Source organism: Heterodontus francisci, unplaced genomic scaffold (assembly GCF_036365525.1).
Source record: "Heterodontus francisci isolate sHetFra1 unplaced genomic scaffold, sHetFra1.hap1 HAP1_SCAFFOLD_121, whole genome shotgun sequence".
Lineage (NCBI taxonomy): Eukaryota > Metazoa > Chordata > Chondrichthyes > Heterodontiformes > Heterodontidae > Heterodontus > Heterodontus francisci.
In genome coordinates this window covers 1,793,537-1,819,685 of record NW_027140425.1, presented here as the reverse complement: position 1 = coordinate 1,819,685, position 26,149 = coordinate 1,793,537, and the positions used below count along the sequence as shown (strand labels likewise).

The following is a 26,149-nucleotide window of genomic DNA, read 5'->3' as shown; positions in this document are numbered from 1 at the left end:
CCAGTCCCCCAATTCTTATCCATTTACAGATGCTCCCTGCCCAGCCCCCAATTCTTATCCATTTACAGACGCTCCCTGACCAGTACCCAAATTTTATTCATTTAGAGACGCTCCCTGCCCAGTCCCCAATTCTTATCCATTTCCAGACGCCGTTTCGGGAAGCCTCACCGGAAAAAGCTTCACCACCGCCATCCGCAGGGATACAGATGGGATTGTTCCATCTTATTGTGGCCCTGAGGCCCTGCTCCAGCTGTGTGAGCCCGCAAAGTCTTCTGGCACTTTGTGAATATCCCGCTCCAACTCCGAACCCGCAGCTCGAGCTGCTGACAAAGCTCTCTACTGCGCCTGCGCGCCCTGCTCCTGTCACAGATAGGGCGAATTCTAGGCCGCTGAGCATTCTGGGTACCACACCTGTCATTAATGCTATTCTTTCAGCTGAAAGGTTTTATTACGTACATTTCAGGACCTGGTATCGTCGTGAGTGTTTTCTTTTGCACCTGTCAATGCCTGGGAGGATCGAGTCAGCTTCACTTTGTAGCCATGAGTTTCTGGTGTGAGAAAGTGATGTTTAACTCAGTATATTTCAGTTTTTGGTCTGTGACTGTGGGTATTATTCAGTACCTGTTTGTTTCTGCTATTGCTCTGTGAGTTTCACCACATATCTTTCAACTACTTGGATGTGAGCATCAGCTTTTGTCTATATCTATCAGTTTCTGAGAAGTGAGAAAGGGTTTGATTCTATCCCTATCAGTTTCTGTTACATGCATGTGTCTTTAATCTGCACCTCCGCTGAGTGTGTCTTCGTCTCTGTACTTGTAGGTGAATATGTATTTTGCTTTGTATCTCTCAGTCTTTGAAGTGTGAGCCTGGGTTTGTACCTAATTTCCTTTGTACCTTGCAGTTGGGATATGAAAGAAAGATTTTTACACGTTACCTGCCAACTGCTGCTACGTGACTGTGGGTTTCACACTGTATCTGTCAATTTCTTGTCTGGTAATGCGAAGTTTACAGTGTACCTGTCAGTTTCTAGTCCAGGACTGATTGGTTTTACTCTGTCCCTAGCATTCGCTGGTATGTTCGTGTGGGGTTTACATTGTACCTGTCAGTTTCTTGTATGTGAGTGTTGATTTCACTCTGAAAAGAATCATAGATCATAGAATAGTTACAGAACAAAAGGAAGCCATTCAGCTCATTGTGCTTGTGCTGCTTCTATGCACGAGCAACTCAGCTCATGCCACAGACTCATGTATTCCATGAAAACATGCAATTTTTCCACTTCAGATAATTATCTTATACCATTTTGAAAGCCATGGTTGAATCAGCCTCCATCACACTCTCAAGCAGTGCATATCAGATCTTAACCACTCGCTGTGCAAAAGAAGTTTTTCCTCATGTTGCCTTTGGTTCTTTTGCCATTCACCTTAAATCGGTGTCCTCAGGTTACAGAGCCGTGAATAATATTCCCCATTGCTTTCTCAGCACTGATGGATTGTGAAGCAGGAGACAGCCAGAAGTCCCACTGAGCCGCACTGACCCCGAGCTGGGAATGAAATGAGATGAAGTTCAATCTTTCACAGCGAGATGCTGCAGAGAGATGAGTCCCGAATCAAAGTGAGACGTTCTCATACTTCTGCTGAATTTCATTTCAAACACTCCTTGTACTCTCTGCTAATGAAGCCTTAAAAAAGGGAAACACAAAATGGCACTCAAACTCACCACCCTGAAATTAAATGTTTAATGTTTGACTGACGGAACTGTCACTTCTACTCGGTCTCTTATTGGATGGATGCAACTGTATTCTCCAACGCAGGGGTGGCATTCAAATCCTCCCATGGGTCCACATGTCAGACTGAGTTCCATGTTGTAGACTCAAGCAAAGGAAATCTGTTCAGTTCCAAAACTATCAGTGAGTTGAAGCTCATTACGATCATCATCATCAGAGGTCAGAACTACCTGGTGAAAGAAGACAATCTGAAGAAGGATCCACAATTATTCAAAGGCATCGACAAAGTGAAAAACAAGAAAATCGATGAGTCAATGCAAGCCAAACAGCAGAAACACTGAAGAATTCCATTCCATTCCAGTCCAGAACCCAGTCCTGTTGTTTTTGGAGTCAGGTCACAATTACTGCAACAACTTTATATTCCCACTTGGCTGTCTGTACATTTAGTTAATCAAGCTCTTTGAATCCAGCTCTCTGGTCCTCAAGCAGGCTCCATATGGAAATGAATTCCGACTTCTGCAAGGCTGAAACCAATCAATCACCTTCATCTAAAAATGCCAAAGTGGAAGGGCTTGTCCAGGATTTGAACCCAGGATCTCTCACACATTAATTAATCACTCACCCTAAGCAAGAATCATACCCCTAGATCAACATGCCACTGATATCAGAACTTCCTTTTAGCTCCTGTGGAATTTCACTGGCAGCCAAAGCCGATCATCCAATTTTTTTTCAGAGCAAAACAGCATCTTGCAAATTCTGAAATAAAAACAGAAAGTGTTGGAAATGTTCAGAAACTCTGTCAGAATCTGTGGAGAGAGAAACAGAGTTCACCTTTCAGGGCGTTTACCTTTTGTTTGAGCCATCCTTTCACACTGCTTCTGTCCACCCAATCTCACTTTCTATTTTATCTAGATTCCACCCACTCACTACCTAAATACATTTATCAAGAATTCCTCATATCTTTTAATAATGACAATTTTATATTTCTGGCCTTTGCTTTGGACTCCACCACAAGTGGAATCATGTCTCCATCAACCCAATCAAACCCATTCACTATTTCCTCACATTGCAATGTTTCTTTCACCCTGACAGACGATGGAATTTCTGCTGCTTGATTGCAGTTCTTGCTTCCCGCCAGTAGATGTCACCTCACTCCAGTACAGTGAAGGTGACAAATCTGAGAGCACACAACAAGAAGTAATTGTTCACGTTGTTCATTGTTCAGTGAACAGGTCCCTCTATTCCTGCACACACTTTAGAACTGTGCCATTAAGTATATATTGCCTCTCCCTATTCCTTCTGCTAAAATGCATCACCTCACACTAGTCACTATTAAAATCGATCTGCACCTGTCTGCCCATTCTGCTAGCCTATCACTGTCTTGTTGCAGGTGGTTCATTTCATCCTCACTGTTTGCCACTTCTCCAAGTTTGGTGTTATCGGCATATTTTGAGATTCTACTCTATATTCCAAGATCCAAGTCATTTATCTGTCGCAAGTAAAAAGCAGTGGTTCCAGCAGTGACCCTTGGGGAACAGCACTGTCGACAACCTTCCAGTCTGAGAATGAATCATTTATTACGACTTGCTGTTTTCTGTCCTTAAGCCAATTTTCTATCCAATTGGACACTGACCCTCCTATTCCATGAACCTCAATGTTGTTAATCACCCTTTTATGTGTCGTTTCTTAAAATCCATATAAACAACATCCACTGCATTCCCTTCATAAACCTTCTCTGTTAGTTCATCAAAACATGCAGTTAGATTAGTCAAGCATGAACTCCCAGGTATATATCCATGCTCACTCTCCTTAATTAACTCAAAGCTCTACAAGTGACTGTTGATTTTTTCCCTGATTGTTCTTTCTGAAACCTTACCCACCACTGCTGTTAATCTAACTGGCCTGTAGTTAGCCGGACTGTCCTTACACCCTTTCTTGAATAAGGGCGTCACATTTGCCACTGTCTAATCCTCTGACACCTCCCCCGTATCCAGGGAAGATTGGAAGATGATAGAAAGCCTTTCTGTTATCTGCATCCACATTTCCTTTCGCAATCTGGGATGAAAGCCATCCGGACCAGGTAATTTATCCTCCTGAAGCATAACCAGTCTTTTCAGTACCTCCCTCTCTCAATTTGTACCCTCTCCATTGCCTCTACACTCTCCACTTCTACTGATATTTTGTCAAATTCCACTTCCTTAGTGATCATTGATACAAGGTACTTATTAACTAGATTAACATTGCCCTGCAGCTCTAAGTATATATTACCCTCTTTGTCCCTAATGGGGCCCACTTCACCGCTGACTACCTGCTTATTATTTATATACTGCTCGAAGATTTTTGGGTTCCCTTTCATGTTGACTGCCATTCTATTCTCGTAGAGAGAGGGAATAAGCTAAATAGAGAAGATATAAATATTTCCCATCCTTGGGTGAGGTGGAATTTTTTTTATGCTGTGAGTGGTAATGTCCTGACCCACGAGTGTGGTGGAAGTAGAGACAATCAATGATTTGAAAAGGAAATTGGATGGATACCTGAAGCAAAGGAACTTGCAGGAGGAAAGGGATCGAGCAGGTGAGTGGAACTGAGTCGCTGGCTCCGATAATTGCTTCAGTCACTGCGAATCCCCTTAATTTTGTACAAGGTGACAATGTTTGCATCACGCATGTTTTGAGCCCTTGTTGAGCTCGACTATGGAGGGCTCACTGTCCAGTTCCTCCATGACAGGGAAGTCTGGAATGGCACTGAGAGCTACTTCAATGACAATGTTCTCCGTTATGTGGAGTTCAAGATAATGCTCCACTCACCTTTCCATCTGCTTGTTAGGTTCAGTGATGATCACCCCTCTCTTTGTCTTCAAAAGGTGCTGATTTAGTTACTACTGGGCCCATTGCTTTCTTAATTCCTTCATACATCCCTCTAGCATCCCCGGATTTATCAGCAGAGTTTTAACCAGTATTGATTGGTGCAGTGCCGAGCAGTCTGCAGAGACTTGTTTCTGGCAGCTCTGAGAGCATTTAGATGTTGTTTGCTGGGGACTTGTTTGTAGTTCATGAGGACTCTCTTCTTAGTTACAGTAACTGACTCCATTTCAGTCCAATAAGCCTCAAACCAGTCAGCATTCCTCCCATCTCTTTTCCTATACACAGTGAGTGCAGAGTTATAGATGGTGGTGTGCAGATGATTCCACTTTGACACTGCACTGAGGCCTTGAGCATTGTTGTCTGAAAGAGCCTGATCGAGGATGTTGAGGAACTCCTGGGTCCTTTCTGGGTCAGTGGTTCGGCAAGTGTTCATCAGAAGACGAGCTTTCATCATGGATGGATTAAGCTTCCTTGGCTGAAGCCTGACCTTGCTACACACCAGGGAGTGGTCAGTGTCACAGTCAGTGCTGTGATAACTGCGAGTGATGAGGACACTGCTGAGGGTGGTATGTCTGGTGAAGATAAGGTCTAGCTGGTGCCAATGGCATGATCTCGGATGTCTCCAGGACACCTTGTAGCACAGCTTGACCTGGAAGTAGCTGTTCATCACACAGAATCCATGGTGACAGCATAGCTCCAGCAACCTCTGTCCATTTACGTTCATCTTGCCAATCCACTGGTGCTCTATGCACATTGGCAAAGCTGTGTCGTCAGTACCCAAGCTTGTGTTGAAGTCTCCTAGAAGGTACAGTCCCTCAGTGCTGGGAATTCTACTGATGGCAGTGTCAAGTATCACATAGAATTGATCCTTGACATCTGGGGTGGAGGTGAGTGTCGGGACATAGATGCACATGAGATTAACTGGGCCCACACTTGTTGACAAGTGAAGAGTAAGAAGTCTCTCTGAGCCGACTGTGGGTGGTTCACTCATCTGAAGTAACGTGTATTTTACTGTGAAACCCACTCCATGCTCACGAGTTGCCTCTTGGGCTTTCCCCTGCCAGAAGAAGGTGTAGTGTTTCTCTTTGAGGGATCCACTTTGAACGAGTCTAGTTTCTTGCAGCACAGCAATGTCCACATTGAGCCTTGTGAGTTCTTTGTCGATCACAGCTGTCTTGTGTGTGTCATAAACCTGCAGAAGGTTGTCAGTAAGGCCAGGACACATGGTCCTTACATTCCAGCTTGTGATGCGAAGGACTGGTGTCTTCTTTGTTAAGTTTGTTTTTCTTGGTGCATAGATTATCGATCCGCCTTTGGAGAGATGACTCTCTAAGCTCCAAGCACCCATTGAAGCAAGCAGGTCGTGGCAGGACAGCACCTAACTGACTGGGGGCTGCCCAGCTTGGAGTGAATGGTAGCTATCCAATGAGACACTAAGAGCTCTCCCACTGTCCGAAGTAACCCCTGGCGCTCATACTCTACACCAATTGAATGAGAGCTTATAATCAGTAACTGTTTATTCCCGGGTTGTGCTCATGTTTAACCACGAAGCTGGAGTGTCCTCTCTGGGGCACAGGCCTGTGCAAACAGTATGGAGACCCTGAGCATCAGGACCCCCTCTCAGCATTGCTCGTATTGTCCAAAGGAAAGGAAAAACCAATACTGTTTGTTACCAGTTCTGCTGTCGGAGTTGCTGGAAAACTGCCTGATAAGTCACAGGTAACCGCCTCCAGGACTCTTCTCCGGATTCACTGTCCAGGTTTACTGCCTCAGCCTTCTTATTTATTTATTTAGAGATACAGTACTGAAACAGGCCCTTCCAGCCCACCGAGTCTGTACCGACCATCAACCACCCATTTACACTAATCCTACATTAATCCCATATTCCTACCACATCCCCTCAATTCCCCTACCACCTACCGACACTAGGGGCAATTTACAATGGCCAATTTACCTATCAACCTGCAAATCTTTTGGCGGTGGGAGGAAACCGGAGCACCCGGCAGAAACCCACGCAGTCACAGGGAGAACTTGTAAACTCTGCACAGGCAGTACCCAGAATCGAACGCGGGTCACGAGAGGTGTGAGGCTGCAGTGCTAACCACTGCGCCACTGTGTCTTCTCGAGACACCCCTTGAGAAGTGAGACTTTTTGCCCAGAGATGGGGCTCTGTTTCTTGGCATCAGGATGGAACCACACACCAGTAGGCCTGTATGACATGCACAAGGATATCACACACTGCCCCATCTCTGGTACAGATCAGAGTCAGACACTTAACAGATTGCAACCCACAAGGACATCACAACCTTCCCGCTCTCTGGGACAGGTCAGTGTGATACATCAAACAAACAGCACCCCACAGGGACCTCATAAATGCCACGTCCCTGTGACAGATCAAGGTCAGACACTGCAAATATTGCAACCACAGGAACATCACAAATTGCCCCATCCCTCTGACAGCTCGGGGTCTGACATTGAACATATTGCAACAACAAGGACATTACTGTATAACTCCCTCCATTCTGAAAAACAAGCATTCACCCTACTTTTTACCCTGCAGCCAATTTTGGATCCACACTGCCACTGCCCCTTTAATCCCATCTGCTTGAATTTTGTTAGCAAGTCATCGAGAGATGCAAAACTGAAACAGGCCCTGCGGCCCACTGAGTCTGTGCTGACCAACCACCACCCATTTATAGTAATCCTGCACCAATCCCATATTCCCTACCACATCCCCACCATTCTCTTACCTACACTAGGAGCAATTTACAACAGCCAATTTACCTATCAACCTGCAGTCTTTGCTTGTGGGAGGAAACCGGAGCACCCAGCAGAAACTCACACAGTCACAGGGAGAACTTGCAAACTCTGCACAGGCAGTACCCAGAACTGAACCTGGGTTGCAAGAGCTGTGAGGTTGCAGTGCCAACCACTGTGCCATTGTGCTGCCCCAAGTCTAGTTTATGGTACCTTTTCAAACACAATTTTGATGTCCAGACACGTACCATCAACCTCACCACCCTCGTCAACTCTCTCTGAAACTTCATCAAAGAAATTAATTCATTAATTATTTCAGACACAATCTTCTGTTAACCAATCTGTACTGGCTGTCGTTTATTAGCCCATGTTCTACCAAGTGACAGTTAATTTCCTCCTGGATAATTCTCTCTAAAAGTTTCCCCACCACCGACATTCGACTAATTGGTCTGTCGTTCCTGGGTTTATCTCTCTTTTTAAACAGGGCTGTAATATTCACAATCCTTGCAGACTTATCTTTTAATTCTGGAAAGTCTATTGCAGACAATCACTTTGGGCATGACTTTAACCAATTAAAGCAACAGGATACTTGATTAATAAGTCCAGAACTTTTATTGAGAGTAAAATAGTACTTAATAATTGAAAGTAAAATTATACTTAACAAACTTGGGGAATATAACTTTACAGCTCTGGGGACTGGTCGAGCTTGGTCTCAGAGTGTCACGGTCCTCTTTGTCCAGTCTAGATCCCTCATCAGGTGGAGAACTTGGTCGATGATCTGAGCCTTTACCCCTGAGGTTTTCTAGTGTTCCTGCACACTGAAACCTTACAAGCTCCCTACTTTTAACCCCTGGATGGCCATCACACGACCATGTAAAATAATAATTGGTCCTAGCTGTTGCTAGGTACATTTAATTAGTTCTTAATAATGTCTTCCACTAACAGCCACCTGTCCTCAGAATCTCAGACATGAGTACAATGGAGTGGTTTCACACTGTCTCCCAATCTGATCTGAAACAAGTTTCCTGTTCATTAAATCAAGACTCTTGAAGGTCACGATGTACCACACCATGGGTTTTATCAGGGGTCCGAGAAAGGTCCATTGTTTGAATACATTTAGCTGAAACTGCCCTTTCCCACAAAGACACAGAAACTCACAGTAATTAGATTGAACAAACTTTAAATGAAAACCCATTCTCTCTAAAATGTTTATTGATTCATTAATTATAACTCAATCAAGATTCATTACTTTTACAATCATCTGTTTCAGGATGGGTAGCTCCTCATTAATTATACAGGATATAAACATTAGTACTGAACACAAAATGGTTCCTTTGGTCATGTGTTCATTATAAAATGGCTTTCGTTACGTTGTTAGTTATTACAATGGATACATTATAAAAATGGTCAAGTTAAACTAAGATCGAACTACCCAATCTTACCTCCATCCTCCAGTCCTCTGGCATCATTCCCATATTCAAGGAGGATTGAAAGATTGTGGTTCGAGTCTCCACTATTTCCACCCTTACTTCCCTCAGCAACCCAGGATTCAGCCCATCCAGACCGGGTGACTTTTCTACTGTGAGCACTGCTAACCTTGTAATTGTCTCCTCTTTATCTATTTTCATGCCCTCCAAATTCTCCACTTCCTCCTCCTTTACTGTGACATTTGCAGCACCCGTTTGTTTTGTGACAGATGAAATGTACTTAATTAGTACCTCAGCCACACCCTCTGCCTCCACAGGATCTCCTAATTGACAAACCCTTTCATTGACTGTCCATATGTTGGGAAAAGACTTCAGTGTTCCCAGTTATGTGACCTGCTAATCTTTTCTCATACAGCTTGCTGATCTCTTTTCCTTTTTCAGCTCTCCTCTGCACTTTCTGTATTCTGCTTGTTTCTCTACTGCATATGAGTCCTCACATGATTTCTCAGTGAATGGTCTTTGAACTATTTTGTAAAAGGATTTAGTTTTGTAAATTTCTCCCTCGCTCCCCTCATGGTCAGGCAGAAAGTTTAACTGCTGTGTTTTCAAACAACAACAGCTTTATTTGAAAAGCCATTGGGACAGGATTCCGGGTTTTAATCCAGTCACAAATCTGGTTCTGATGTCTTGTGGCTCCAGCTGTCACATGACCTGTCAGAGGATGACCTCATAATTGACCCAGTCATGGAGCTGTGGGTTGATGTTTAAATTGTTTCAAAATAATTTTCCAGAAGGACAATCAAAATGAATCGATATATAAAAGGTAGATTTTGTGAATTTGTGCTCCCAGTGGAAATTCCTGCAGAGTCTGCTGGTTTTCATATCCCCAATTTCCCACAGGAAGCTCTGTGCTTGGAGTCTGTATTCATTACATCAACATTATACAGAATCATTTCATGGGAGACCCCAGTGTGAATTGTAGACAGGTGCGTCAGTTTTAACTTTCAAAGTAACACAGAAGTAAAATACTGCAGATACTGGAAATCTGAAATAAAAACAGAAAATGCTGGAAATACTCAGCAGGTCTGGCAGCATCTGTGGAGAGAGAAACAGAGTTCACGTTTCAGATCTGTGACCTTTCATCAGAACTGAGCTGAAATTGTCTGAGGGACTGCGATTGTGGAATCAATTTCAGGGTCAAAGACATTGTACTTGGTAAGGATAGGAAGATGGAGATTATTAAGTACAGTGCAAAAATATAGATGCTTTCACATTATTTTAATCAAAATTGATTTAAACTTTGTGCTCATGAATCCTATCTTTTGATCACAATGACACTGATAACAATGGAAAAAGCAAGACTTGCATTTCACGACCACAGGACATTGCAAAGCCTTTTACAGCCAATGAAGGAAGGACTTTTCAAGTGTAGTCACTCAACAGTACAATAGAGTACCCGACAATAAAGATGTATAAGATTCTCACCACACAACTGCCAGACAATGACCATCCCAAACAAGAGAGAATCTAACCATCTCCCTTTGACATTCAATGGCATTACCATCGCTGAATCCCCCACTCTCAACAACCTGGGGGTTACCATTGAGCAGAAACTGAACTGCAGTAGCCATATAAATATTATGGCTACAAGAGCAGGTCAGAGACTAGGAATCCTGCGGCAAGTAACTCACCTCCTGACTCCCCAAAGCCTGTACATTAGTCAGGGGTATGATGGAACACTCTCCACTTGTCTGGCTGGATGCAGCTCCAACAATACTCAAGAAACTCAACAGGACAAAGCAGCCCGCTTGATTGGCACCCCATTTACAACATTCATGCCCTCCATCACTGGCACACAGTGGCAGCAGTGTGAACCATCCACAAGATGCACTGCAGCAATGCGCCAAGGCTCCTGAGACAGCACCTTCCAAACCCGCGACCTTTATCACCTAGAAGGACAAGGGCAGCAGATGCATGGGAACACCACAACCTGCAAGTTCCCCTCCAAGCCACACACCATCCTGAATTGTAACTGTATCACCGTTCCTTCACTGTTGCTGGGTCAAAATCCTGGAACTCTCTTCATAACAGCAGCACATGGACTGCAGTGGTTCAAGAAGGCAGCTCCACCTTCTCAAGGCAATTAGGGATGGATAATAAATGCTGGCCCAGCCAGCGACACCCACCTCCCATGAATGAATTAAAAAAATGATAATATCCTGTAATCCTCCAAAGTAGAAAATACAGATGGAAATGAAAAATAATAAAACACAGTCAGCATGGATTTCATAAAGAAAGACTTGATTAACCTTATCTTTGAAAAATCAACAGCAAGAGTAATATAGCAGATGTAGAAGAGTTTAAGTTAATAAAGCCTCATCCATTTATGTGCTTGAACCATCAAATTGTGGGTTAACAAACAAACACACGAACTGACAGAGCTGCATGTTGTTCTTTCTAAATTACCCTAAAGTAGGGTGTTAATGAGTTAAAGCTTCAGGTTGCTGCAACCAGAATAGCCATTGTCCACGATCAGTTTTACTGTTATAAATAAAGGGTGGAATATTCATTGTGAATCTATAGAAACAGTCTGGTCCTGCACACTGCAGACACATCCACTTCATCACCAACCAGCTCTCCTATAATTGGTGCAGTTATTTGACTTTTCCCCATTCGCTCCATGGAATTACTTTTAAAAGATTTTAAATTACAAGCAGTTTTGTTAATGTTCAGCCTTTGAGAAGAAATCATTCCCTGGCCACAGTGGAGAGAGTATTAAATATAAAACTGTAGACTACCAGGTAACACAGTGAAAGCTGATCAGCTAATCTATAATTACTTACTTTTCTTACTTTTGCTCTTGCTATTCGGTTTTTCATCATTTTCAGCTCCTGACTCCGGATATTATTGTGATTAAATGTGAAAAGATGCACTGTGTCTCAGCCCCGGTATATTGACTCTTTCTCTGTACAGTGCTGTGTCCACTCAGATACTGACAGTGTCTCTCCCTCCCTCAACTTTCCAGCCCTGACGGTGCAGAAAGCGCTGCTCAAAGTTACACATTCTGACTGTTTGCAGTTGATTAGTGAGAGATTATTAACGTATCCTCCTGCAGTGCTGCCTCGGTTAATAACAGCAGATCTAAGTCACATTTCAGATACAGAAACAGACGCATCAATTATTCACTCTTTCCCAGAGTGAGTGAGGCCGGGACAAGCAGCAACATTCCAGCCCCACACTCTGCAATTACCCAGCACCAGCGGAAAGCAGTGAATGCAGATTCAATCAGTGGGTTAATGTCCATTACAGGGATGCAAGATTCCACAGCCCAGGACAAACATCCCCATACACCGAGAACAAGCTCAGGAAAACCCGGGGGAGTTAATATCCCAGTCACTGAGCATTCCAGTAACATTGAATAAGTTCCAGAACTGAGTGAACCTTTCAAAGTTCAGAAGTGAGGACGAGGTCAAAAAGGTCTGAACAGTTGAGGTGACTGAGCGGTTTCAGCTTCTCTGTTCAGGTTGCAGCTTTCACTGGAGGCATGTGTTTAAATCCCAGTTCTGGCAACTTGATTTTCAGTTACTTTGCAGAGCTTCCTTGAAGGTTTGAGGTAGAGTAAATACTGAGTAACTGTTTCTAACTGCTGAAAGGTCAATAACCGAAGGTTATAGATTTAAGGTGACTCACAAAACCAGAAGGAACTTGAGGAAAAAATCCTTTCTGCGACATGTAGTTAGGATTTCAGTTATGTGGATAGATTGGAGAAGCTGGGGTTGTTCTCTCTAGAGAGGAGATTTGATAGAGGTGTTCACAATCATGAGGGGTCGTGACAGACCCGATAGAGAGAAACTGTTGATAGAAGGATTGAGACTCAGGTAAAAGCTGTGGCTCAGTTGGTCACGCTCACCTCGAAATCACAAGCTTCTGGGTTCAGATTTCACAGCTGACACTCCAGTACAGCACTGAGGGTGTTGAAGGTGCTGCCTTTCAGGTGTGATGTTAAACCAAGACCTGGTCTGCATGTTTGGGTGAATGTAAAAGATCCCATGCTGCAATTTCAAACAAGTGAAGAGCAATTCTCCCTGTTGTTGTGATCAATATTTGCCCCTCAATCAGATCAGTTGGTCATTATCACATTGCGGTTTGTGGGTATTAGCTGCTGCATTTCTGACATTACAACAGTGATTACACTTCAAATGTATTTCATTGTCTACAAAGTGCTTTGATATTTCCAGTGGTCTCGAAAGGTGCTATAGAAATGCAAGTCTTTTCTTTCTTTATCACAACACATTGCTGTGTAAAAAATGGTTCTTCATGTCACCTCTGGTTCTTCTGCCAATCACCTGATATCTGTGTCCTCTGCTTGCTGACCCTTTTCTTCAATCTCTCCACATAACTGAAATCCCACACCCTGTTACCATTGTGGTAAATCTCTTTTTTATTCTTTCCTGGGATGTGGGCACTGCTGACACAATGTCATTCCTGTCAATGGAGCGGCCCGCTGACATCATCGGACTGTGCCAAGCTGTGCATAGGCACAGCTGCATCTCGCCAGGATTAAGTGGCACATGCGTAGGATGATGTCATTGCGCAGCGCCAACATCATCGCATATCTGCGCCTGGTCCATCTTCGCACACGTGCTCTAAAGTGTCATCGGGTATCCAGCCCCTCACTCAGCTGGAGGAATCGTCTAAATAGGAGACTTTGAGGCTGTAGCTCTCCCCCCTCGGCAACTCGCTCCAGGCCTCGACGCTTCCTCCCCTCAGCCGCTCGCTCCACACCTCGATGCTCCCCTGGACAATTGTTCCCCGCTCGCGTCATCCAGCTCTATGGCCACTTGCTCTCTGCCCCCCAACCCCCGCTCCAGCCGCTAGCTCTAGGCCGTGCCACTTCCCTCCTTTAGGCCACTCACTACTCACTCCTACGTCACACTTTGCAGCCCACCTTGCTTCTTCGGGCGGCACGTGGAGACTGGACAGACGTGGGAGCAAGTGGCCGAGAGAAGGGAAGCAGCGCAGCCTAGAGCTAGCAGCTGGAGGGGAGGGGGGGTGGGGAGTGAGCGAAAGACTGGAGAATGGGGTGACATGATCGGGAGACAATCGGCCAGGGAAGTAGGGGGGGGAGCAGCAAGGTCTGGAGCGAGCGACTGTGGAGGGTGGAAGCGGCCGGTGCAAAGCAGGGGGAGAAAGCGAATTGTGCCACTCAGTGGTTGCGTTGTCAGCAAACGCAGCCTTTTTTGTCCATCCTTAATTGCCCTTGAGAAGGTGGTGGTGAGCTGCCTTTTTGGAGCTGCTGCAGTCCATGTGTTGTACGTAAACCCACAGTGCTGTTAGGAAGGGAGTTCCAAAATTTTGATCCAGTGACAGTGAAGGAATGGTGATATAGTTCCCAGTCAGGACAGTGTGTAACTTGGAGGGGAGCTTGCAGATGGTGGTGTTCCCATTCATCCAATGACCTTCTCGGTGGTCGAGATTGGGGGTTTGGAAGGTGCTGTCGAAGGAGGCTTGGTGAGTTGCTGCAGTGCATCTTGTAGATGGTACACACTGCTGCCACTGTTCACTGGTGGTGCAGGAAGTGAATATTTAAAGTAGTGGATGGAGTGCTGATCAAGTGATCTGCTTTGTCCTGGATGGTGTTGAGTTTCTTTGGTGTTGTTGGAGCTCCACTCATCCAGGCAAGTGGGGAGTATTACATCACACTCCTGACTTGTGCCTTGTAGATGGTGGACAGGAGGTGAGTTACTTGCAGCAGAATTCCCAGCCTCTGACCTGCTCTTGTAGCTACGGTATTTTTATGACTGATCCAATTCAGTTTCTGCTCATTGGTAATCCCCCGGAAGTTGATTGTGAAGGATTCAGCAATGGTAATGTCATTGACTGTCAAGGGGAGATGGTTAGATTCACTCTTGTTGGAAATGGTCATTGCCTGGCATTTTTGTGGCGTGCATGTTACTTGCCACTTATCAGTCCAAGCCCAATCTTGCCCAGGTCTCTCTACATGTGGACATGGACTGCTTCAGTATCTGAGGAGTTACTAATGCAACTGAACATTTTGTAATCATCAGTGAACATTTCCACTTCTGACCTTATGATGGAAGGAAGTTTATTGATGAAGCAACTGAAGACGGTTGGGGCCTAGGACACTACCCTGAGGAACTCCTGAGCGATGTCTGGTACTGAGATGATTGGCCACCAACAACCAGCACCATATTCCTTTGCGCAAGGTATGACTCCAACCAGTGGAGATTTTTCTCCTTGATTGCCATTGACTTCAATTTTGCAAGGGCTCCTTTATGCCCTTGGCAAGAGCAGTCACTGTCACCTCACCTCACCTCCTGAATTCAGCTCTTCTGTCCATATTTGGGCCAAGGCCATAATGAGGTCAGGAACTAAGTGGCCCTGGCGGAACCCAAAATGAGCATTGGTGAGTAGGTTATGGCTGTGTAAGTGCTGCTTGATAGCACTGTCAACGACACCTTCCATCACTTTACTGATGATCAAGAGGAGGCTGATGGGGCAGGAATTGATCGGGTTGGATTTGTCCTGCCTTTTGTATACAGAACATACCTGGGCAATTTTCCACATTGCTGGGTAGATGCCAGTGTTGTAGCTTGGCGGGCGGTGTGGCTAGTTCTGGAGCACAAGTCTTCAGCACTGTAGCCAGGATGTTGTCAGTATCCAGAGCCTTCAGCCATTTCTTGATATCATGCGGAGTGAAGTGGATTTAGCTGAAGATTGGCACCTGTGATGCTGGGGACCTCAGGAGGAGGCCGAGATTGATCATCTACTTGGCACTTCTGGCTGAAGATGGTTGCAAATGATTCAACCTTGTATTTTGCACTGATATACTGGTCTCCCCTGTCATTAAGGATGGGGATATTTGTGGAGCCTCGTCCTCCTGTTAATTGTTTAATTACCCACCACCATTCAGGACTGGATGTGGCAGGACTGCAGAGCTTTGATCTGATCTGTTGGTTGTGAGATCACTCAGCTCTGTCTATTGCATGCAGCTTCCGCTATATGACATGCAAGTAATCCTGTGTTGTAGCTTCACTCATTTTTAGGTCTGCTTGGTGCTGTTCCTGACATGCCCTCCTGCACACTTCATTGAACCACTATTGCTCCCTTGGCTTGATGGTAATGGTAGAGTGAGGGATATGTCAGGGCAAAAGGCAACATATTGTGTTTAAATACAATTCTGCTGCTGGTGATGGCCCACAGTGCCTCATGGATGCCCAGTTTTGAGCTGCCAGATCTGTTCATTTCTTCCCTCAGATATAATTGAAAAAAAAATTCTGAAGAAATGCATGAACTAAATAAAAAGGAGAGAGAAATAAATACTGACAAAATGGATGGCAGCATTTGGAAGGTAAAAAGATTTCAGTTTTATTATTGATGAGTGAGAGGAATATATCACACTTTGGGGCTTCTGGAAGTGGATTTACTGATAATCTGGGGAATTGATAGGAAGCTGCTTCACAGTTGGTGGAACAAATTCCCGCCCTTGGGGTGGAGCCAACAGCTGCATCCGTCCAATAACAGACAGAGTAGAAGTACTGTTTCAGGCCTTGTTAACTGAGTTGGTAGAGCATGAGACTTTTAATCTCAGGGTCTTGGATTTGAGACCCTTGTTGTGTGGTTGTTCTTCCCTTTTTCAGTCTTCATCAGCAGAGAGTTCAAGGATTGTTTGAAATTAAATTCAACAACATCACCAAATTTCAACTACTCCCACCCCGCCCCTCCCAGTGTAATTGACAGGACTCTCAACCTCTGCCTTCCACCTTCCCCTCCCTCCCAGAACTGCGACAGGGTGCCCCTTGTCCTCATTTTCCACCCCACCTGCCTCCACATCCAAAGGATCATCCTCCACCATTTCCGCCACCACCAGCGTGATGCCACCACCAAACGCATCCTCCCCTCCCCTGTCAGCATTCTGAAGGGATTGTTCCCTCCGCGACACCCTGGTCCACTCCTCCATTACCCACAATACCTCGTCCCCTTCCCAAGGCACCTTCCCATGCAATCGCAGGAGATATAATACCTGCCCTTTTCCCTCCTCTCTGCTCATTATCTAAAGCCCCAAACACTCCTTTTAGGTGAAGCAGCGATTTACTTGTACTTCTTTCAATTATGTATACTGTATTCACTGCTCACAATGCGGTCTCCCCTAAACTGGGGAGACCAAACGCAGATTAGATGGAACACCTCTGCTCAGGCCGAAAGCATGATCCTGAGCTTCTGGTTGCTTGCCATTTCAACACTCCCCCCTGCTCTCATGTCAACATTTCTGTCTTTGGCCTGTTCCAGTGTTCCAGTGAAAATCAACCCAAGCTCGAGGAGCAGCACCTGACCTTTTGATTCGGCACTCTACAGCCTTGTGGATTGAACATTGTGTTCAATAACATCAGAGCATGACTGGTGTCAGGCAACCACAAGCATTAACTCACTCTTTGCCTTTGTCCCAGGACAGCTTTGTTATTTAATCTCTCCTGCCCTCTGCCCTATCAAACACCTTCCCCTTTGTTCTCTCCCACATGCCCCTCCCCTTCACTTGTTTAAAACCGAATTCTTTTCTAACCTGTGTCAGTTCTGATGAAAGGTCACAGACCAGAAACGTTAACTCTGTTTTTCTCACCACAGATGCTGCCAGAGCTATTGAGTATTTCCAGCACTTTTTGTTTTTATTTCAGATTTCCAGCATCTGCAGTATTTTGCTTTTATTGTGTCAGAAAGTCTTTCCTTGATTCAGGACTCTTACCTCTCTCCAGAATCTCGCCGCTAAAGATTGAACTTTATCTCATTTCACTCACAGCTCAGGGTCAGTGTGGCACAGTGGGACTTCTGGCTGTCTCCCACTTCACAATCCATCAGTACTGAGAAAACAATGGGGAATATTACTCACATGTTGTGTTCTGTAACTTTTTACAAACACTTTAATGTATATATTGTCTTCCAAAGCAGTGACAGAATGGTGGCTTCAGTGTGTTGTTGAAATAGCTTTTTTGAGTTCGTGCTGTACTAACAGTTAAACAGTTCTTGGTTCAATCCCAGGTTTTGGCACTTTCAACCTCTCCTGTGTCTTTTTCTTTGGCTCCAATTGTCAAGCTGCATGATTTACTCTGAAATTAGCACCAGAGAACCAAGGCACCAGCGAGCATGAGGAGCTGAAATTAGCACAGATCAAATCCACTCAATATTTCTGACTGAAGATTGTTGCAAATGCTTCAGCTTCATCTTTTGCACTGACGTGCTCAGCACCACCATCATTGAGGATGTGAATGTTTTTGGAGCCTCCTCATCTTGTTAGTTATTTAATTATCCACCACCATTCACGACTGGATGTGGCAGGACTGTGGAGCTGTGATCTGATCCTGAGGGAGATATCCGTGCGTGGAGTGGCGGGATGTATGGAGAGTGATCCTGAAGAGGGTGTCCGAGCCTGGAGTGGAAGCTTTCCGTGGAGGTACAGGAGTAGGCCATTCAGCCCCACTGTTTTATAAAGGTTTAGCATAACTTATTTGTTTTTACTCTCTGCCTCTATTAATAAAGCCAAGTGTCCTGTTTGCTCTTAGCAACCTTTTCAAACCTTGATCAAAAAAGATTGGTGTACATTGTCTCATTCTTCCTCCCAAACTGTATCACTTCACAATTCTCTGTGTAAAATTTTATCTGTTGTGTGAAAGCCCATTTTACCAGTGTGTTTAAGTTCCTCTGAAGTGTGTTACTGTCACTGGCACAGGACGAAATTCACGAGCATTCTTTGATGCTATCTCCGTGGAAAGAGCAATCTTACACACTAGCTCAAATTGGGATTTTGTGTGTTTAGTATCTTTCCTCATCCACCAATATAAGCACAAATCTGTCTCATAATGTACGGTCTAAGAATGTGCCAATGTTGCAATGTGGTGATAAATTCTTCAGTGTCACAATGTACTCACCAACTGTTTCACTACTTTTCTGATTTCTGGATCCAAGTTTGTAGCTTTCCGCGATCTCTAGTGGCTTAGGGTTGAGCCTCACTTCAACGAAGAAACGGAAAATTATGATTTAAAGATTACACTGTCAATCATTCACATCTCTGTCTTCTCCTGAACTTCGAGTTCAAATTTGTTAGTGACGTTGAGTCACACGTTAAGACAGCACAGTCTTTGTCTTTGTGAAGGAAGTGATTTGGGAATGGCTGTTTGAAACTGTCCCTTCTTGCACAGAAATTCAGTGCAAATACTTGATCACTCACAATTTCCTTTAGAGAAATTTGTTCACAATCGCATTCGACACGGAAACTGCCTCAGCATTAATCTCACTGAAGCAGAATGTGACCGTGTTGTATGTTTCAGAATGTTGGTGCCGTTATTTGTCGCTTTCAACCGAGACCAGGACACAGGGAAAGGTTCATCCGAGTTTGGAATATATTTTCATTCAGGAGGAAGAAAACTCAACAGGAACCAAATAAGAAAACCCAGTCTCCAGATTTGAGAATCTGGAGATCCGCTTTGGGAAAGTGAATCAGAGCAGAATGAAGGGTGAACAGTCCAACTGCCCAGAAGAGATGAAGACACAGCTCAGTCAACACGTTCCCCTGGTTTATGATGCTGGAACATTCCTCACACAGAAATGATTCAACCCAATGACAAACATTCTTACAGCTGATAATTTATGCTACTGATTAAAGGACTGTCTCATGTGGTTACCGAGTGACGACGAGAAGATATTAAACTTTGTTCTATTCAATCCAGCTGTGATGAAGTTTGTATTTTTCTACCTTTTATAAACAGTATTTGAAGGGTCTCGGTAACAATGTTCAGTGTTGATGAGAGTGGGGTCTGGGTGAGAAGCTGCTGAGTGTGACAGGGTCAGGACTGGATGCAGGAAGTTCTCTGACAGGCTCCCTCTATCTCTCTAATGGGTTTGAGTTGATTTACGACTGGTAGCTTTTATTTTCCTTTTCTTATTTAGAGATACAGCACTGAAACAGGCCCTTCGGCCCACCGAGTCTGTGCCAACCAGCAACCACCCATTTATACTAATCCTACATTAATCCCACATTCTCTACCAGATCCCCACCATTCTCCTACCACGTACCTACACTAGGGACAATTTACAATGGCCAATTCACCTATCAACCTGCAACCTCTCCCACTGTCAGAGTGATGATGTAACAGTCACATGAGATGAAGTTTGGGAGAAGAGAGAGCAGCACCAAGGATGCTCGCTTAGCAGGCTTGATGAGTGTGTTTCGAGTATTGTGTAAATTAGAAAAGATTTCTTAGTTCTTTCAGCAGGAACTGTGTCCAGAAAATATCGAGAAACACACAATTTTATTATTCAGGAGTCGGAACACAGATATTAATTCCAAGTGACAGTTCTGGGACCAATTAACAAAAAAAGTAGAGAATAATATTGCTCACTGATTGAAATCCCCCAGTGAGGAGACAGTTAAACAGGTGATCTGTTGGGGCATCCTTCGATCCAAGGTTTCAGCAACATTTAATCTCCCTTTTTGGTGAAATTCTCTGTTATTTGCAACTTTTTTTATCAGCTTTGATGGGCGAGTGAAAAAACTGAAAAAATTGAACAGTTCCATCCTTTCTTTTCTTCCTTCTTCTCTTCTTTCCATCAGTTTCTCTTTTCTGTCCCAGATCAATATAATTATGATAATCCCAATTTAATCTGCTGTTTCTGGGGTTTTATCCATTCCAATCAAAATTTGAACATTCCAATCAAATCTATTTGTTATTCCACAGTGTCTCTCCATGTGTTTTATTCTGTTGTATTCTCTCACAGTCTGTTTGATGATCAATGTTGCATCTCACTCTCTGTTCTGGTGAAGATCAGAAGCAGTGATATCTGTTTACACCACCCGACAAGTCGGCCTGAGGCTGTGCCTCACTGATCATGTGGAGTTAAAGCAATTCTTCCAGTCAGTTAGTTCAGTTGTCATTTCATGAGAATTTCGGTCATCATGACTTCGTCAGCGACCTAATGGTTCAGGTGTCTGAGTGATGTTAATCATGATGTGATGAAATGATTGTATGTTCCAGTCTTTCCGTGGTGGGTTTTCACACTGAGTAGAAACGTGTTGGACATGGTCTGGAAATGTTTCACACCGCTCCATTCCCAACTTCATTTACTGACAGAAGATATATTTCCATCATTACACAGCTGGCTGCACAGCCAGAAGCTGTGCTGAAGGTGACAGCAATGCCTATGCAATTGACAAGGTGGCTGAGAGGTTAAAGCGATGGACTGCTAATCCATTGTGCTCTGCACACGTGGGTTGGAATCCCATTCTTGTTGCTAGTTTATGAACTGTTCAGTGTATTGTTCATGTGTAAAGTCAGCCTCGAAACCTGTTCTTGTCAATGTCCAGACAGTGATTCCAGAATTTGTCATACTTTATTAAAATTGAGACAGACAATTGGAATTCTTCACCCAAACTGCACTGGAATGAAGATCAAATAGGGATCACGAAACAGAGCAGGATTTTTCCTCCCCTCCTTCCTTCCATCTTTACTTTCTCTCGATTTGCACCAAGTGAAAGACAAATGGGAAAAGCAAATGGCGAGGGAGCAGATGCCGAAAATTATCCTTTGGCAAGAAATTTATTTTCAAATCTTCTTGATAGATTAAGTGAGTGAGCAATGCTTTGGCAGATGGAGTTTAAAATGAGGGGTCATCTAGTACCGACGATAGATCAGAGTGTTTTTTTGTCAGAGGTGAGATGTTAGAAACGGCGGAGGAGCAGAGACCCGAATACTGAATTAATAAAAGGTAGTGGACTGGTAGAAAATAATGTGAAAAGTGAACAGAATCTGAAGATTGGAACTCATGTTGCAGTGATATAAAGCTCTGTGCTCCTGAAGTAAATGTCCAAGCCCAGATTGTGGGGAATCTGTGGAGAGTGATTTGGTTTTTATTCATTCTTGGGTGTGAGTATCGCTGATAAGGCAAGCATTTATTACCCTTTCCTATTGCCGTTGAGAAGGTGATGGAGTGCTGCCTTCTTGAACTGATGCAGTCCATATGGTGCAGGAACACCCACAGTGCTATTGGGGAGGGAGTTCCAGGATTGTGACCCAACAACAGTGAAGAAATGGCTAGATTGTTCCAAGTCAGGATGGTGAGTGACTTGGAGGGGAACCTGCAGGTCGTGAGTTCCCATGCATCTGCTGCCCTTGTCCTTCGAGGTGGTAGTGGTCACGAGTTTGGAAGGTGCTGTTGAAGGATACTTGGCGAGTTGCTGCAGTGCAGATGGAGATGGTACACACTGCAGCCACTGTTTACTGGTTGTGGAGGGATTGAATGTTTAAGGTGGCGGGTGAGGTGCCGATCAAGTGCGCTGCTTTGTCCTGGATGGTGTTGAGCTTCTTGAGTGTTGTTGAGTGGGATGTATTCCATCACACTCCTGACTTGTGCCTTGTAGATGGTGGACAGGATTTGGGGTGTCAGGAGGTGAGATACTTGCTGCAGAATTCGTAATCTCTGACCTGCGCTTATAGCCACAGCATAGATGTGACTGGTCCAGTTACGTTTCTGGTCAAGATGTTGATGGTGGGGGATTTAACGATGATAATGCTTCTGAATATCAAAAGGTAGATTTTTTTTCTCTCTCATCGGAGATGTTCACTGCTTGGCACTTGTGTGGCCAGAAGGTTGCTTGTCACTTATCAGCTCAAGCCTGAATGTTGCTCAGGTCTTGCTGCTTGCCGGCACAGACTGCTTCAGTATCTGAAGAGTTGTGAATCATCATCTAACATTCCCACTTCTGACTTATGTTGAAGAGAAAGTCGTCAATGAAACAGCTGGGATGTTTGGGTCTAGGACACTACCCTGAGAAACTCCTGAGGCAGTGTCCTGGGCTGAGATGATTGGCCTCCACTAACCACAACATCTTGTTTTGTGCGAGGTATGACTTCAACAAGTGCAGGGTTTTCCCCCTGATTCCCATTGACTTCAATTTTGATGGGGATCCTTGATGCCACACTCACTCAAGGGCAATCACTCTCACCTCTCCTCTGGAATTCCAGTCTTTCGTCTCTGTTTGGACCAAGCTGCAATGAGATCATAAGAACAGAAGATCGGAAGAACTCATAGCAGGAGTAGGCCATTTGGCCCCTCGAGCTTGCTCCGCCATTCAATAGGATCATGGCTGACCTGATCATGACCTCAACCCCACTTTCTTGCCTGCCCACATAACCCTTGGCTCTCTTGTAGATAAAAATCTTGAAGACATTCAATGACCCAGCCTCCACTGCTCTCTGCGGTAAAGAATTCCAAAGATTAATGACCCTCTGAGCGAAGAAATACCTTCTTAAATGAAAAAGCCCTAAATCTGAAACTGTGTCCCCTAGTTCTAGATTCCACCACGAGAGGAAACATCCTCTCAGCATCTACCCTGTCAAGTCCCCTCAGAATCTTATATGTCTCAATACGTTCTCCTTTCATTTTTCTCAACTCCAATGAGTATCGGTCCAACCTGCTCAACTTTCCTCATGAGACACCACCTTCATCACAGGAATTAATCCAATGAACCTTCTCTGAACTGCCTCCAATGCAAGTATATCCCTCCTTAAATAAGGAGACCAAAACTGTACACAGTACTCCAGGTGTGGTTTCACCAGCACCATGTACATTTGTAGCAAGACTTCTCTACCTTCATACTCCATCCCCCTTGCAATAAAGGGTAACATTCCATTTGCCTTCCTAATTATTTGCTGTACCTGCATGGTAACTTTTTGTGATTCATGTACAAGGACACCCAGATCCTTCTACATCGCAGCATTCTGTGATCTCTCACAATTTAAATAATATTTTCCTGTTCTATTCTTCCTACCAAAGTGGATAACCTCACATTTTCCCACATTATACTCTATCTGCCAAATTATTTCCTGGAGCTGAGAGACCCTGGCAGAACCTAAATTGAGCATCGATGATCAGATTATTGCTAAGTGTGTGGTGCTTGATAGCACTGTTGGTGACATCTTCCATCACTTTGCTGATGATTGATAGTAGACTGATGGGGCGGCAATTGGTCAGATTGGATTTGTCCTGCATTTTTTTTATGGAGAGGGCACACTTGGGCAACTTTCCACATTGTCAAGTAGATGCCCGTATTGTAGCTCTACTGGAACAGCTTGGCTGAGGGCGCAGCTAGTTCTGGAGCACAAGTCTTCAGTACTAGTGTGGAAGTGAGCAGAAAGGCATGGCACTATGCTTAATGGGAAATATAGCCAAGTTAGGAATAGTAGCTTTGCTGAGCTTTGATTTTAAGTGGCAGAAACCACAATGAAATAGTTAAAAGTAAAGGCAGAGCGTGTGAGACTGTAAAGACGAGCCGACATTGGTAATTGCAAAGACATCTGTTCTTTATGGCCTGATTGTGTGACTCCCTGTGGTTTGGAACAAATGGACTCCTGTGAATCAAATGATGTCCATCCCTGTGTGAGTGATAAGGAGTGCTAGGCCCCTCTTATCTTCGTGAACTGCCACTACTTGATGTAGCTGCAGACTGCACGAAACACTTAGGAATGTACACCTAATAGAGATAGCAGGATGCGCCGCAATTACTTGTCACAAGGTAGAGACAGACTCATGATCCATGTAGGGAGTGACACGAGAATGATTATTGATGATTCCTATGCTCTTGCCAATTAGCTTGCTTGTCCGCTTTGTTTTCTCTTGCTGGTACAAAACAATATTTTATTAGTAACAAGTATGTATTGAAAATGGAGTGTATTGTAACCTCAGTAACAGATGTACTGCATGTCACCACATGGGTGAAGTCGAATTGTATCGCACTGATTGGTTAAAAAAGGGGGTGTAGCATGAATCTTAATGTATAAACAGTAGTACCTGTATCAAAAAACTTCACTTACTCTAGTGGACGAGACAGACTCTGGGTGGAGTCAGTGTCGTTGCATTAGAGTAAGTCAGCCGGCTCAATGCGCAAATAAAGTAATTGATTTTACCTACACATCCGACTCAGTATATTTACTGAACCAGACTGAAGGCAAAAAGAACTCAGATTTACACTAGAGCCGGAATGTTGTTCGGGCCCATAGTCTTTGCTGTATCGAGTGCCTTCAGCTGTTTCTTGCCATTATGTGGAGAGAAGCAAATTGGCTGAAAACTGGAAGCTGTGATGCTGGGGACCTCAAGAGGCCGAGATGAATCATCCACTGAGCAATTTCTGACTGAAGATGGTTTCAAATGCTACAGCTTCATCTTTTGCACTGACGTGCTCGGCTCCACCAACATTGAGGATAGGGATGTTTTTGGAGCCTCCTCATCTGGTTCGTTATTTAATTGTCCTCCACCTTTCATGACTGGATACCTAGTTTCTCAGGGCAGTGTCCAAGGCCCAACCATCCTCAGCTGTTACATTGATGGCTTTCTCTTCAACATAAGTCAGAAGTGGGAATGTTCGCTGATGATTCACAACTCCTCAGATACTGAAGCAGTCTGTGCCTGCAAGCAGCAAGACCTGAACAACATTCAGGCTTGAGCTGATAAGTGACAAGCAACATTCTTTGATCGGATCCTGATTGAGATATCCGTGCGTGGAGTGGCGGGATGTATGGAGAGTGATTCTGAAGAGGATGTCTGAGCCTGGAGGGCAGAATCTGTGGAGAGTGGTCCTCAAAGGATGTCCGTGTCTGGAGATTTAGGATCTCTGAAGAGGGTCTCCGAGCCCATAGTGCTGGGATCAATGGAGAGTGATCCTGAAGTGGGTGTCCGAACCTGGAATGGCGGGATCTGTGGAGAGTGATCCTGAAGTGGGTGTCTGAGCCTGGAGGGCAGAATCTGTGGAGCGTGATCCTGACGAGTGTGTGTAAACCTGGAATGGAAGCTTTCTGTGGAGGTACAGGTGCAGGCCATTCATTCCCAGTATTTTATAAAGGTTTAGCATAACTTATATGTTTTTACTCCTTGCCTCTATTAATAAAGCCAAGTGTCCTGTTTGCTCTTAGCTACCTTTTCAATCCTTCTAACATTGGTGTACATTGTCTCTCTGCTCCTGCACCCAGTTTAGAATTGTAACGTTTCATTTATATGGCATTCTTCCTTCCAATTTGTATCACTTCACACCTCTCTGTGTAAAATTTCATCTGTTATGTGAAAGCCCATTTTACCATTTTTTTTAAAGTTCCCCTGAAGTGTGTTACGATCACTGGCACAGGACAAAATTCCTGAGCATTCTTTGATGCTATCTCCATAGACAGAGCAATCTTTTACGCGAGCTCAAATGTGGGATTTTGTGTGTTTAGTATCTTATTTCACCCACCAATATAAGCACAAATATGTCACGTAAATCTTGTTCACTGCAGTCCCTGCTGCTGTTTGCTGCCTATATTTACAGACTTTAATCTCAACCT

General features: G+C 44.3%; 1 non-coding gene across 1 annotated transcript; it reads left to right on the top strand.

Annotated features, from left to right (window-relative positions):
* The first annotated feature begins 20,989 nt into the window (after positions 1-20,989).
* trnas-gcu (transfer RNA serine (anticodon GCU)) lies at positions 20,990-21,071 on the top strand. The gene has a single exon. It is a non-coding gene; the product is annotated as a tRNA-Ser (tRNA).
* The last annotated feature ends 5,078 nt before the right edge of the window (positions 21,072-26,149 follow it).